The sequence below is a fragment of the Rutilus rutilus genome, assembly GCF_951802725.1.
Source record: "Rutilus rutilus genome assembly, chromosome: 23".
Taxonomy (NCBI): Eukaryota; Metazoa; Chordata; class Actinopteri; order Cypriniformes; family Leuciscidae; genus Rutilus; species Rutilus rutilus.
Window position 1 is genome coordinate 19,989,316 of NC_140233.1, and position 16,753 is coordinate 20,006,068.

At 38.2% G+C, this 16,753-nt stretch overlaps 1 protein-coding gene across 4 annotated transcripts in view; it reads left to right on the plus strand.

The window, feature by feature from the left end:
• znf469 (zinc finger protein 469) overlaps positions 1-16,753 on the plus strand; it is a 314,352-nt gene that overhangs the window by 218,815 nt on the left and 78,784 nt on the right. For 2 of the 4 annotated variants that reach the window (XM_084397158.1, XM_084397160.1), the window contains exon 1: positions 10,602-10,695. The exons of the other annotated variants lie outside the window; for them this stretch is intronic. The gene's annotated coding sequence lies outside the window, so the exon portion shown is untranslated. Of the gene's footprint in view, positions 1-10,601; positions 10,696-16,753 lie in introns of those variants that run through there. 4 annotated transcript variants of the gene reach the window in all.

Below are 16,753 nucleotides of genomic sequence, written 5' to 3' on the forward strand. Positions count from 1 at the left end.
TTATTTTTCTTGTATTTTGTATAAGTGAGGCTTTTACATTCTAATTACAATTCTAAAGGTATTTTAATATCAAGTTTTAAGGCCCGTTTACTCCAATAACAATTACTCTAATGATAATTGCCGTCCACAGCAGCACATTTTTGACATTCTCTGAATAACAGATTTAATTGTTTGACTGAATTCCTATTTGGCATTTTAGACTAAATAGTTAAACAAACAATATTCATTATTTCTATTCTTTTAATTTGTTGCTACTCCATTCGGTAGTTAGTAGTGCTCCTGAAGTCCTGTTCGTACCAAATCTCATATGACTAAATGACAAAAGTATTACACTTTTTCACAATTTGGTACAAAACCAAGACATTTATGTAACGCAATTAAATGTTCAGCTGAATCTGTTTTATAATATTTTTAACAAATATGATAATATTATTTGCTCCTTTTAGTACGTAATGTAAGTTAGGCACCAAAAAAAAAAAAAAAAAAAAAATTGCAATACCACAATTCTTCAGCTGATTCCCATATCTGAAATTTTAGACTTATGTAATATATATATATATATATATATATATATATATTTTCTTGTAAACAAAAACCGTTCACGTTGAGCTAGATGTCAAATATTTAGCTCTTCTCATATTATTCCCTCATTGAGTTGAATCACTTTTTGTAAATCGCTAATTATAAAAATACAATATTTCAGACTCAGTGAGAACTCATTGTTTTGTTAAATAACTTAACGTGCTTGTTTTTTTTTTTTGTGGAAAATTCAGAAAAATATATGTTCTCTAATAGCAGTTCTCTCCTCACTCGCTCTAACATCAGCGCTTGGAACATCACAATCAATTGACTCGCTTCCAATTAATAACTTTAAAGCAGAAGAGAACAAGTCATATGGGAGTGCTTTATCTCCAGGCCAAATGCTCTCTTCTAAATGGAAGCAGATTGGTCACATGTCTCTGTTTTATTGTTCTCGTCGCGCCTGATGCCGAGGCATACTGAGATGCAGATGATGGTTTTTCTCTCTGGTTTCCCAAACAGGCCGTGGAAAGCATAATTCAGTAAGTATATATGTGTTTCTCTGACTCAAAGCGCCACCTCAGCATCCTGGCAGTGCCAGCACACCTAGCTTTCCAATGGCATCTGAAGTTCATTATCGCAAGTTTCATTTTAGACTGCAAACAAACCAAAGTAGACAACAGCCTATTTCCTTTTTGCCGTTGCCAAAAGGTCAGGACAGATGATACCCATAATCTGCCTGAAACTCAATCCCTACAGCTGCAAAAAAAAGAGATGTTTTGAATTGTTTTCTGGCTGTTTTGCTTAAAATCTGCCAATATATGACTGATAAAGGTCAAGGCCCATCTAGAACTGGTTTAAACATGAAATTCAAATACCTCTGGATCCGTAATACATCTAAAGCATGTTGTCCTGCATTACCTAAGCATGCTGTAACCTCATAAGTGACACTTGCGTTGAACTGATGAACTGATGCATGCTACGAGTGACATTAGAATGAAGATTCATGCATGGCTTTCCACTCTCAACCCCTCCTGGTGCCCCGTCTTCAAGGTCTTGATCCTCAAAACCCCTAAAAGAAAGTTCAAATCGCGATATGCATCAAGGACAAAGCTATTAGTCAACATGTTAACCAAGTCAGCTCTTGTTGTACTTGAAAAACACCAGCCGTGGATGTTCATTGCAAGTCTAACATTGCTGCGTTTCTTTGAAAGGAAGCCCTGGCAGTTGTGTGCCAATATGGACTAGAAGCCTTTTAATTCTCTTTTTCTTCTCTACCATTTTTTTTTTTCAAAGGAATAGAGCAAAATGTAAATAAGTCTTTGCTTACCTAAAAAAGTATTTTTGTGAATGTGCAGAGGGCTGTGAATAACAATTCAGGTTCATTTAATGCTTGTCTGGACTGGCTTGCTTTTGCCGAGAGCAAGAATATAAGGGAAGCAGGTGTGATTTGAAACATTGACCCTTAGGAGAACCCTCTTTTCAACCAATCACTGATCTAATCTTCAACCTGTCAGTCAAACTTACATTATGGGGCTCTTTTAAGGGAAATCTACACATATGAAGCTGACTATTTAACATAATACTAATACAATTTTAACATGTTAGTTCAGCTTTTTTTTTATTCACACAGTTGATATTTGGCTCAAGCTGTAACCTGAAGTCATTGTCCTACTTATTTGGCATGGAACTTACATTTTGTCTAGTGTTCTAGTGTCATTGTCCTGTTGGAAGGTGAACCTTCTGCCCAGTCTTAGGTTAATGGACTAGGTTTTCATTAAGGCTATCTCTATCTTTCGCTGTGTTGAACTTTCCTTCCACCCTGACGAGTCCCCCAGTCCCCTTCTCTGAAAAACACCCCCCACAGCATGATGCTGCCACCACCACCACTTTACTGTTGGGATGGTATTGTGCAGGTGATGAGCAGTGCCTGGTTTCCTCCATACATGATGCTTGGAACTGAGGTTCATCAGACCAGAAAAGATTGTTTCTTACAGTCTGAGAGTCCTTTAGATGCTTTTTTGTTGCTGTTGTAAATTCCAAGTGGGTTTTCATGTCTCTTAACTGAGGAGAGGCTTGAGTCTGGCCACTTTGCCATAAAGCCCAGATCAGTGGAAAGTTGCAGTGATGTTTGTCCTTCTGTACATTTCTCCCATCTCCATATATGACCATGAAGCTCAAGCAGAGTGACCTTCAGCTTCTTGGTCACCACTCTAACCAAGGCCCTTCTCCATTGATTGCTCAGTTAGGCCAGGAGGAAGAGTATTGGTTGTTTCAAACTTGAGGCTACATGCTTTTGTTAACCTTCAATACAACAGACTTTTCTTTGTAGTCTTCCCCAGATCTGTATCTTGATATAAACCTGTCTCTCAGGCAGTTCTTTTTATATGCATGACCTTTTATTGAGAGGTGTGTGCCTTTTCCAAATCATACCCATTCAATTGAATTTTCCACAGGTTAACTCCACTTGAAGTGTAGTAACATCTGCAAGTGGGATTGGAATGCTCTTGAGCTAAATTTCAAGTGTCCCAGAAAAGGGTATGAATACTTATGCAATGTAATTTTAATCTTTTTTTTTTTTTTGTGGCTTTGTCATCAAGGTGTGTGGAGTGTAGATTGATGGTATTTATTCTGAAAGTTACAGTACGTTTTCATAGAATGTTAATATCTTTCCTTTCAAAGGATTTGATTTCTCATGATAGGATATCTTTAAACATACACTTTTACTTTTCAGAGTTTTTGCACTGATGGATTCCTAGCCCTTTTCTATTCCTGTGTAAGATAAGCGCTGTCTGTGTTTAATGTGCACTGCTGGAATGTGCTGGGCTTTGATACGCTCTGACATTCCGACAAACACCTTTAATACCCACCTGGCTGACTAACCGTCCCATCTGCCTGTCTAATGCACAGCAGACTGTATGCTGTGTGTGTGTGTGTGCACATGGACAGCACATGTTTCTTCAGGATAGAGAGAGAGAACCAGTATGTACTGTAGGAGAGAATAAGTCCAGATATTTAGCTCTATAAAGGGCAATAAACAGTATAAAGGCCCCACCGCGCTCTTCACGTCTTGTGCTAGAGCCACTGTTTTGTACAGCAGACAATGCAGCCCTCTGTCTGCTTTTAATTAGGATCTGTGGTGATGTCGAGGACCGGGGGCACAAGACTGATTGTGAGAGCTGAACTGTGCAGGAACCCACCATATGAAGCCACAGTCCATAAGTCAAAGGCCTTAATAAACAATAACGACCATCTCGCCTTTGATTACCAACCACAGCAATCGCATCATGAATTGGTTTTAACTCAAGGCGCCGCTACTGGAATGAGCAAATGCTTCCATAAAGTGGAGAAGAGTGGGGTAAACTGTGCCGCTTGTTTTTACTAGCAAAGATAGACTCTATCTATCTATCTATCTATCTATCTATCTATCTATCTATCTATCTATCTATCTATCTATCTATCTGACTTGCTTATCTTGTTTATCTGTCCATCCCATATGGTAATTAGTGTTTGGCTTTTGAGGTTTTTTCATCCATCCATCCATCCATCCATCCATCCATCCATCCATCCATCCATCCATCCGATATGGTAATTAGTGTTTGGCTTTTGAGGTTTTTTCATCCATCCATCCATCCATCCATCCATCCATCCATCCATCCATCCATCCATCCATCCATCCGATATGGTAATTAGTGTTTGGCTTTTGAGTTTTTTCACCCATCCATCCATCCATCCATCCATCCATCCATCCATCCATCCATCCATCCATCCATCCATCCATCCATCCATCCATTCATCCATCCATCCATCCATCCATCCATCCATCCATCCATCCGATATGGTAATTAGTGTTTGGCTTTTGAGTTTTATCTATCTATCTATCTATCTATCTATCTATCTATCTATCTATCTATCTATCTATCTATCTATCTATCTATCTATCTATCTATCTATCTATCTATCTATCTATCTGTCTATCTGTCTGACTTGCTGTGTTTATCTGTCCATCCCATATGGTAATTAGTGTTTGGCTTTTGAGTTTTTTTTATCCATCAATCCTTCCATCCATCCATCCATCCATCCATCCATCCATCCATCCATCCATCCATCCATCCATCCATCCATCCATCCATCCATCCATCCATCCATCCACCCATCCATCCATCCACCCATCCATCCATCCATCCATCCATCCATCCATCCATCCATCCGATATGGTAATTAGTGTTTGGCTTTTGAGTTTTCTATCTATCTGACTCTATGCGTCTATCTGTCCATCCAATATGGTAATTAATGTCTGGCTTTTGAGGTTTTTTCTATCTATCTATCTATCTATCTATCTATCTATCTATCTATCTATCTATCTATCTATCTATCTATCTATCTATCTATCTATCTATCTATCTATCTATATAACTATCTATCTGACTATCTGACTATCTGACTTTGTGTCTGTCTGTCCATCAAATATTGTAATTAGTGTTTGGCTTTTGAGGTTTCTTTGTTCATGTGTCTCATCTGTGGTAGCTTGCTTAGTTCTGTAGGACTCCTAAACTCCTGTATGCTGACATAATTCCACTTGGCAGGAGTAACGTTTTTATATGTGGCCTGAACAACCAGATGCATTTAGATTTAGCCAAACCACGTCTTTTATGCATCTTAAACTTCCTCTGCAGGGAGTTTGAGGTGTTCAAGCATTATATCTGGATGTGAGGGCCAAAGAAGACTTATCTTTCCACATCCTGTCATATCACGTCCATTCCCATTAGTGACAGCTTTGACTGATGGTGAACACAATCAGAGGAGGGATTCACACAATAAATAATGCTGCATTCATTGCAAGTGTCCTCAGGGAACAGTATAGTGCTGCACAATCACAGCTGAAAACCAGACTTCATCTGTCACATTCCTTATGCATCTGAGCAGATTCTTCTTCCGTAACACTATTGCTCGAGTTCAGATTGTTGGGCAACATCTACATGTACACCTGCTAAAGGGTTAATCACTCTATATCCAACCATATCCAGTCAGTCTGCAGTCTCAAGCTATGCATGAGAACCACAGTTTTGCAGGAAGGAAGGCCTAGAGTCACAATTAGTTATTTCAATATTATAGCCACGTAAACAGTATGTGTGTAAACATGGTTTTACTGAAAAGATTACTTGCTGACCATTTCTATATTCCTCTATAGTCTGTTATACTCCTAATTATATTTACATTAAAACTAGATCGGTGAAAATATTGTAAGTAAATGTTACCTTTAATGACATATGTCATGAACTTGAAATTCATTGGGAAGTTCAACCAAAATCGCACACTACTTTGTGTAAAAGAAAGTTGAATTGTAATTAAGAACTTTTCAAAGACATTATACAATGTATAAACGTATTCTATTCCTGTTATTAACATTCTATGACTATGTGATCATGAAGCCTGTCTCACAGCCAAAACCACTGCAAGTTCTGCTTTAGTTTATGTCATGGCTTTGTTTCTTGAACAATAACTGCTACTTTGATTCCAGCAAAAATAGTCAAGATAGTGAGTGGAAATCGACTGATAACAGCTGGCTCCGTAATGGATGTTAAAACTGGATTATGCGGATTTAACCAAGAAATCTGTTATGGGCAGCCAAGCAGAATTGCATCTGATTGAGTTTTACCAACCTGGCTTCGGATTTGTAAAACATTTGTTAATTTGTTTTCCAGAACTACGCCATGTGTCTGCCATTTGACAGTATCTCATCCATTTATGTTTTAACACTCCACAAAGTTCAAAACATTGGAAAGAATGAAATAAAAAAAACGCTGGATAAAAATTGAGCATTTAGCTTAAAAAAAAAAGAAAAGAAAGAGAGATCAAAACTGAGATCAAAAACAGACCCCCTGTTCCTGAAACAAGTTCAACTTGAGTTAAATGAAAGAAACTTTTTATTCAAGTTAGCATTTCCCAAAAGCATATTTACCTATGTGGCAATGATGTGCTACATTTTTATCCATACCTCAGATCACTCATAAAGTGTCTATAAACACTTATTTTACCACTTTGTGCATTGTTAATGCATGTGATAACCAATTCAAAATATTTTTTTCTAAAAAGTTACATTTTTATACACTTCTTTGTCTGATAGGAGGGCCTGTGCACATTTCAATTATTGTAGCCCCGTCCCTCTTATCATTGGCCCTCGTCCAATATCCCAGCATGTGACCGCGAGAAAACAGATCTTTTGGCAGCGTGTGCTTAGGCACATATGGAGCTTATTGCACACCAGTCACCGCTGCCATGAGCCCACCATTGCATCTCTCACTTGCTTAACCTGGATTACACATGCATGTTCCAGGAAGCTGAGTGTACCTCTGGATGATGACCGGCTGGCCTTGCTCCTCTGGACCTGCTCCCCAATGCATGAGCCCGTCCAGTTGTAGTTTAGCTGACACTTTTATCCAAAGCAACTTACAACAAACTTATTGTTCCCATGAAGAACTTAAAGTTACAACATGAAGTAAGTGTCTTGCTCGAGTAGTAGCCTCATGGGCCGCTCACAGAACATGTTTTTCCATTCAAATGCGCTACTTTTCCATTGTCTTTCTATGTAAACACACGTTAGACGGACATGTATAACCGTTGCGGGCACTTCTTGCGTCTCAAGTTAAACGTGGCGCTCAAGTTAAAATCAGTTTAACTTTTGAAAAAACTCGAGACCTCGCAAAAATGCGTTCGGTGTGAACGAGCCCGTATGCATGGTGTGGTTGCGCTTCATGGTCCTTTCTGATTCCACCCCTCTCTCTTTCACCTACAGTACTTTGCTTCCAGTCTACTCTCCAATTTATCTATCCATGAGAAATATATGAATTATTATTATTTAAACTATGATAGTTTGAACAAAGAGTGAAAAAACCATTACAATATTTATTGAAAATGATTTATTTATACTTTTATGAAAGTTTGCAGTTCATTTGTGGCCTCATTTCCAAGTTGAAAAATAGCAATTACAATGTGGTGGAAATGTTAATGATGTTTCAGGAAAAAAAAAAGATCAATGTCATTGTAGGTGGACAAATTACATTTGTGATAAGTATTTTAAAGTCTAAAAGACCATAAGTGCCCATCGAAGATAGTTGAAGAAACACCCATTTATGTGATGAGATATGATGCCAGTTATTCCCTGGAGCATCCCGAAGTGGCAGCTGCTGCTCACATGGTGCTGTTGGTTTGCATAGTGTTTTGTTTTTGAATTTGTACCTTCTACTTGGTTGGTTTGAATAATTACGTTTTCTGGAACTAATCATTAGCCAGACTTGGAGTTTACATATTGCCAAAGGATCACCTTATCTGCTCACCATCTATCCGGTACAGTTGTTCATTAAGTCTCCATTCTCTTAAATCCTACTGCAACAGCATCCATCTATCCAGCTACAGTGCAGATGTCAGTTCTGATGCTCTCAATACTCTTACTATTCACCATGGAAATATCTGAGTCATGATAACCTCTGGTCATTAAACATCTGCAGGAAACTCCTACAGTTGCCTTACCGTCCTTAGGCTCACCCAGACCCCTGTTCATGCTATATCTCCCTCTGAAAAGTATGAACACTCTTTTCCTCAGAATAAATTAATTGCATCTAACTTTTCTGCAAAGTTCGTTCACATTAGATTTCTTGCCAAATGCTTTGTTTCTGTAGAAGTGTCTGTTATTACTTTTCACTTATAAACTGTCTTACTTTTGTTACACTTTAGGTATAATTTAAAAAGAAAATGCTTGCATTTCTTAAGAAATCTGGCTTAGACCCATTCAATTTCTGTAATTATTGACTAATACATGATCTCTCCCAGCTGTTCATACCCCCGGGAAAGAATTTTTGCTTCATTTATATACACTTCCTCCTATTTCTAGTCCAATGCACAGTACTGAGATGGCTCTCCTCTTGGTTGTCAATGATCTCCTCTCTGTCTATTCTGGTACCTCTAGTAGTATAATGCTGCTCTATTTTGTTATAGGCTAGTTGCACGTGGCCGCCATGTTGGATTTCTGATCAGCGAGTGTGGGGGTAGACACTTCCGGTTTCTCATTACGGCCGGTGCAGGGAGCCGGAGAAAGCCGAAAATGTATAACTTATAGTTGTTTATAGAATCAATTATATCACTTAAAATACTACTAAGATCCATATTACTATCACACGATCCAATGGCAATTAAATGCACGGATGCATAGTCAGATTAATGAATGAATTACAACTGTTCACGAACAGATTATATTTGACTCATGCTGCATACGCATACGTAATGACAATTATGCCTACTGTAAATGTAGAGTTACAACTACGATTAGAGTTGTTTGCATAAAATGCACCGTGAACATTCACACGTTTGCCCTGAGATAGGCTACAATTTATCTCCATAAATACTATTTTCTCAATTCTGCGCATATATTTTCACTTACTTACATCACTTGCTCGATCAATATTATCAGCACATATTTTACATTTACATTTTTAACTGTAGGTACCGCAAACAATTTAATATAGCTAATTTTGTGTATATTTTACACATAGTAAAATACTGTATTTGCTGCTTATAAACACCAGACAGATAATGATTTATGAAATAGATGGTCTTTACTCATCTCACTTGCACAAAATAAATGTAGTAATAAAAGCATAGAAACGCACAGGTGAAATACACTGAAAATGATATGCATTTAAAAATGTGGCCGGGTTGAAGTCATCCCTCCGGATCTTCTGCATCCACTCAGCCCGTACCGCAGCGTCAACGGGGAATGCATTAAAACTGACTTCTTTGTTGTAACGTGACGAAACGGTACATAACGGCACATAACAATTAAGTGCTGAGGCTGTCACCCTCTGAAAGGCAAGTCGTCTCTCTTGAATCCTAAAAACACTCAGACTCATTGTGAAAAATTATCTCTCTGGTAATGGAACTCGGCCGCTGTTGTCTCTCGCTCCCGCTGTCAGATCACCGGAAGTTTTCACCGAAAGTACTGGCCCACACACTCAAGTTTGAACGTCAATGGTCGCCATATTGTGCACGGAGCGAATTGGAACCACTGGTACAGCTCTCTCCTGGTTTACGTCCTAGCTAATTGACAGAATATATTTATCCCTCTTCAGAATTACAAATCTACTGCTCCCCAAATCAAGGTGTCCCCCAGGGTTCAGTTATTGGCCCTCTTTAGTTGTTACATTGCATATTGCATTTGTTTGATCATACAAATATTTATTTTATGACTTGTTGACAAAGATTTGACTTGCTATGGTGTAATAAACATTGCTGCAAATTCTGTTTACTGATATATGCCACCAAGGTAACGTTTTAGCTGGATGAAATCGATGAGGATTTGTTGAAAGTGCAAAAATGCTAATCTTGGAAACGTCAGATAAAATGGTTTCAAGATTCTTAATATCTACTGTCAGTTAATGTAACGCTTATCTGTAGGATAATACTCATTTAGGCACAGTCCTCAAATCCAGTTTGCTTTGTTTCCCAATCCCAAATTAAATGTGCTAAAAATCCCAAAAGAAGCTAAAGAAAGGAAAGGAAGATGAACTACAGTGATATAGAGAAAACAATTTTCCCTAGTACAAGCAAATGAGAATCTGTCATCAGTTTTCGTGAAAAGAAAAGGAAAAAAGGAAGAGGATTTCAGCAAGTTCTCTTCATAGGGAGTCATCACCTCCTTTAATAAGAATCGGGCAGGTGTGTTTCCCTTTTCCAGCTGCTGAGAGAGAGAGAGAACGTGTGTAAAGGAGTGGAGAGTGAAGCCTAGACACAAACAAAGTTTGCAGAGGAAAAGCTACTCCAGAGAGCTGATAGATTGAGAGGTGGAAGCACTAGATGTTTTGGAGGGAAAAAGGCATTAATGGAATTGTCAGCAGAGAGTCTGAAATGAAGGTAGAAATGAGTAACCCAAAAAAGGTTTCTCAAGCTTGTGACAGTCTTGCCAGCTTCACTTATCTTTTTGGGCTGGGCTAAGTTCTCTCTCTCTACACTAGTTTTCTTCTCTCTTTCGCCCTCTCCTTGCATATGAGTGTAATGAGAGCCGTGCGTTGAGTTGTGGATGAGGCGTCAGTTTGAGAGTGAGAGTGAGAGTGAGAGGAGCGGGACAGGAACACACACACACACACACACTGAGCTGCTGGGAGTTTCAGCGCTGCTTGCAAGGTGAGGGTTCAATCTATCCACTTGATGCTTCTGTGCATGAATTATTGTGGGCTTGGCTGTTGTACTTAATCACAATTTACACAAACAGCTTACAGTTGTGTCTGAAGATGTCTGTACAGTTGCAACTAGATTTTATGTGATGTTAGCACTTCTATCCATGCGTGCATCACTAAAGGGCTGACATTTGCTGTCAGAGAGAAGTGCAATAAACAGCGTGTGTGTACTGTTACATATGCAAGTTTTAGCACAAGTGAAGTTTCTTTATTTTGCATAGTGCACAAGTGTGGCAATGGGATGATATCACTAGTAGAGTATAGTTTGACTTGCATATCAGGTGGTTATATTGGTACTTCATAAAAGTGTGAGAAAGTTCTTGCTGCTTCAGTGTTTTATTTTATGTATTTGGTAACCAAACCTTGCAAGGTGTTTTTTTTTTTTTTTTACACTGCCAAATTTAGGTAACAAGTTTTAATTTATTTTTAATGTATGTGTATATATATATATATGTAGGTTTGTATATGTGTATATATATCAGTGACATTTTTGAAAATAAGGCATTTCAATAACTGACTAATAACCTTTTCATTGTTAATAAAGTGAAATTACTGAACCTAAATATAGGAGCCTGATAAAAATGCTCATTTAAAAGAAAATTGTTTGACTATATATATATATTCCTGTACATGACACTGAGCCAGTTTTAAGCTTTTATTCATAGATTTACTGTCCCCTGGTTGCTCATAAAGGAAGCCTCCCAGGTAAGTCACGTTGGGAGGTCACTTACAGAGGGTCAGGTCAGGTACTGGAATCTCAGATATTCTTCTCTGGCAACCTGCATCCACACCTCCCATCTTTTCCTCTGCTCTCTCCTTTGGCAATTTCCATGAATGTGTGCTCAGACCTGTCACTGAAAGCTAGTGTGGATATTCCAGGAAAGTAAAGAGTTGGCAGTGCCAGGTTACAACCATGTACAGTTACAGTTACAACCAGGTTACACTCTTTGTTTGTTCATCAGTGTCTGGGTTTCTTTGGGAAGGCTACTGTTCACCAGCAGCTTGCAGATTTTGAACTCTGAGGTCTTGTGTGTGTGTGTGTGTGTGTGTGTGTGTGTGTGTATCTAGACATCTCTGTTATTTCACTTCATGAGTTATGTGGAATATTCTTGATGTAATATTTAAGAGGTTTTATTCCTTCCTCTATATGATGCACAGCCTTAAAATGGGGGGTTCAATATTTCTATAAGATTTATTAAAGTAACTGTTATTGTAGTATATTTTCTCAAGCAGTTCTTTTAATCAAACCAGATGGTGCATATTGAAACCCCTCCTGCAAAACATACATGACTTTTGTGGCTGCAGAAGTTGTACAGTAGTGTATAATTACATATTTTGCTGTAATCCATAATTGCATAAATAGAAGGCAGTTAATTGCTGAACTTTATATGAGTAATACATTTCCAGCATCAAGACCGTAAACTCTCAAACCTAACATAGCACTTGTAGAGTTTGTCTGGATGTTTTCCCATGTTTAAAGTCACACCGACATGTAGACTATTTTGAACTTATATGGATGTATGCATTTTTGCTTGCCATCACACATACATCATACTAGTGAAAATCCCATCAAAGACATGTTTTTGTGTGTCTTGTCTACAGTGGTTATGCATATGTAAACGGATTTATATAAACAGCTTCTCTGAGCCATGGAACGTGAACAAATAGGCCTAGAATAAAAGAAAAAAATAGGCATTACTAAACAAATCCACATTGAGATGAGTCTTGGAGCACATCCTATAATAATATCTGATGGCATAAAAGTTGGAAGTGTCACATCAGAGGCTGAAGTTAATTACTGATCAAGTGTGATTGAGGAGGGTATGCCGTGTTTAAACGAGGATGGTGCTGGGATATTGCAAGTATTATTTGATGATTTGGATTGCTACTACATGTAAAGAGTGTTTAGAGATAATATACTGTAGGAATAAATGAGGAAGGAAAGGATAAAAGAATGAGGATGGGGATGGGGAATGAAGAGCAGATGTGGAGAGGAGTTTGAGATTGTGGCCACCAGATGGCCTTTTAAATAGCGTATGGAATGAAATCTGTGTCCAGACAGTCCTGTTTCCTTATGTAACCTCTCACCTCACTCACCTCAGCTCTCCCCTCTCTCTCTCTCTCTCTCTCTCTCTCTCTCATTCAGCTGTCTGGGTCCATGCCAATATTTCCCCTGTGTAGTTCTCATTACTCTAATAACGGCTCTGGACTGAACTCATCACAGCGTGTCTCCTGCCCTCTCAGATTTTTTGCTTGTTTCCTTTCTGTCTTCACTGCAGTCCCTTTAAACTCTCTCTCACAAACACACAATGATTTTTGCGGCTGACCTTATCACATATGCATTTATAGGAGTTTCCCTTTCAGATGCAAAATTTATGGGAGGAGAGTATTTAAATGAATCATGCAAGGTGATTTACTATGGTTTGCGCTAGTCTATCTACTGGTGTTTGCGCCATTTATTTTACACCCCAAAAAAGCACGTCTTAAACCAGATGCTAATTTTGCCCTGCTCTTGGTAGGTCATTATGGAAATGATCCGGCTGCCGTGTTTTCAGTAGATCACATGCCGAACTTTCCACTCTCACCTGTGCTTTTATAGTAATTTGCCCTGTTTAGTAAATCTGGCCCAAAGACTGAAATGGTATACTATTTTCCTGTAAAAAGTATCTATCTTAATATGTACAACTTTGAAAATAAAATAAATAATTCTGCGGAAATTATATCTCAAGTCATGTGGCTTGTATCAGGAGTGATTGGTCTTGTGATATTTTCAAGGTGGACGATAAAATGTGTGACAAATCCCGTTATTGTTTACATTTAAGGAGGAAACCCAAGCCATTTCTAGAGCTGGAATATTGTTTTCGTTCTATTAATTTGGGCCAGTGACAACGGCATTTTCCCTTTCAAAGAACGCAAAAGGAGATATTTAGTAGATTGTTTAAGCTGCTCTTTTTCCTACAATGAAAATAGTAATCACACTATTTATCTCCACAAAAATTGACTTAATTATCATAAAAATAGTCCATATGACTCATCTGCTGTATTACAAATCTTTTGAAGTCATACAATACTATAGCTCTGTGACGAACAGAACAACATTTTTGTTATTCGCAGAAATATTGGCATTTTATTCTAGCTCTCAAGTCACATTCTTATATAATGTACATCATATATTTACCGCAAATTCATCGTGATCAGTCAAGACACATTAAACTATGTTTAACTTGGCATGATATGTCTTGTGGGGGTGAGATTTCCATCAGCATGCCTACCACTGAAGTTAGGCTCAAGGCAAAACCAAGCTTCCTTGCACATTTTTGTGTCAAGCAAATGGGTGATGGCCCATCCACATGATGTCAGAACATGTAGTTAAGATAATCCACTTGGCGTTTAGGTACCACCAAAATAAATGAGGTGTGTGACATACAGAGGCTATGTTGTCCAAACTTCTTTTATAATCTGTTATAGACCGTCCCCTCCAAAGGTTAACATGCTGCTATCACCTCGTTTGACTTGAGTGTACAGATTCGTATTCATTTTTAACTTGGATTATATATTTATTTATTCTTTGTGCTCCATTTTTGAACGTTAATGAACTCAATGGCTTTCAAAGAAGAGCAGTCTGCTCTGTCACATGTTATTTATGGAAAATTGGGGCAATACGTACTAATGAATTAACATTGGCCAATAAAGTTTAATAGCCCTCAGGACTTAACATAAGCAGGAATAAAGAAAGTGTTTTTGGGGAGATTTCATTGCTAGTTCTGGGTCATCTAAAGCTGATTTCTTGGCTCACTTTCCAGACCAAAGCCACTCATCAATTGCATACCTTTTTTCATCAATGATAAGCACAGCAATTAGACTGATAGATTGTTTCGAACGAAGTTGGATTCTTTCAGGGGAATCGGAAGTGGTTGTTATTAGGCCCCGCCGATTGCAATGTTGCACCAACAACCAAACATCGTAAACCACTTAAATTGTACGCAGATGAGTTTCCCATGTCAATTAGCACACAGATGATGCCAGAGTTTGGCGTTTGTCCACAGATTTTTTTGAGGTAACAAAGCCTAATAAATAACAAAGCTCATTGAAATATTTGCTTTTGCCGTCCATCCTTTAAACTATTTCCAAGACAGCCAGTCTGTGAGCTCTCTTTTATGTGGTTCATATTTCAATGTTGTATGGACTATATACAGACTTTATTTTTGGATGTTTTTTTGTTTTAAAGCTCAACAGTAAGCACATGCACGCTCAGTTGGAGTCTAGTAATTTTAGATTTGTTGTGGTAACAGAGCTGAATGGACCAGTATAGTCAAGTTTTTTAGTCTGAGTGTAAAATGTTTCTGTCATTCATGTGTCTGCTGTTGCTGTTCCCTGTTGCTTTCCTTTGTGAATATTGTAGATTGTCCTTTTAATTGCACAGTTGATGGTAAATTGATTGCATTCTTGTTTTGCATGTTAGCATCAGCCATTGCTTAAATCCTATATAATGCTTTACCAGACCCAGGCTGAATCCTGCATTCTCGCTGCACTATAGTATGGGTTAGATTAGGATATGTGAGTCCCAAATCGTAGTACATTGAAAACAAGACATCAAAGGCGTCCAGGTGGTGGACCACTAATGCTATATAGATTTAAACCATACTTTAACAATTAGCAACTAAGGACACTGTATGTCATAGATGTAAGACAATATGTTTGGAGCTCATTATTGAGGCTCAAGCAGATAAAATGCTCTGTGAATGGTGATTTACATAAGAATGCAAACAATTTATACTGAAATTTGCTTTGTGTATGGTAGTAAGTCCCATTCCTATTCCTAGTGTTCTTATTTAAAACTAACTTTAAAGCAGCACTCAGTAGCTTCGGGATTTCTTCGCTGTATTCTCGCTTTTTGCTCGCAGGTTTCTCTCTAGAGCTCCCCCCACAGCTTCGGAATAGATATTTGACAACACTGTTGTAAAAACTCTTTGGTGATTCTCAGACACCAGAGGCTAGTAGATCAACGACATCAAAGCAGATGGGACATTCTTTAAAACGTCTTCTTCATTCGGGTTCGAACAGCGTGAGGGAGCGCAATAATGACAGTATTTGAGCAGATTTCTTTTGGCCGTAAAGCAATTGTTTACATCGCGAGACCTGATATCACGCGAGACTTCCTGCCGCGGCGGCCGACGGCCCGCCGTCTCAAAGTTGCAAGTGTGAATTTTCCGCTCACGGGCACCAGGGGGGTGCGAAACGACCACCATTCAACCCGAAATAAGTAATATAACCATTCCAATGACTCCGAAGCTGTTCAGTTAAGGTAAAAAAGTTACTTAGTTCACCTTTAAAGTAACAACTTTACCACCAGCAATGCAATGAATGTTTTTCAAACATATCATATATGCAAACTAGCATGCAACCACAGTCTTTCGTCCCCATTACGAGCAGAACAAATTTCTACATAAAACGTTTGCAAAACCATTCTTATGTAAATTGTTACATAAAAACACTGATTTATGTAAGAATGGTTTTGCGAACAATTTACACAGAAATTTGTTTTGATTAGTAGCTATGTTTCCATACAAAGGTGCAAAATTTTAAAGGGATACTCCACTTTTTTTGGAAATAGGCTCATTTTACAACTCCCCCAGAGTTAAACAGTTGAGTTTTACCGTTTTCGGATCCATTCAGCCGATCTCCGGGTCTGGCGGTACCACTTTTAGCATAGCTTAGCATAGATCATTGAATCGGACAAGACCATTAGCATCTCTCTCAAAAAAATGACCAAAGAGTTTCGATATTTTTCCTATTTAAAACTGGACTCTTCTGTAGTTACATCGTGTACTAAGACAGACGGAAAAGGAAAAGTTGCGATTTTCTAGGCTGATATGGCTATACTCTCATTCCTGCGTAATAATCAAGAAACTTTGCTGCCGTACCATGAGTCCAGCAGGCGTAATGATATGACGCTTTTTCCAAAAAAAGTGGAGTATCCCTTTAATATTGCATAAAAAACATTT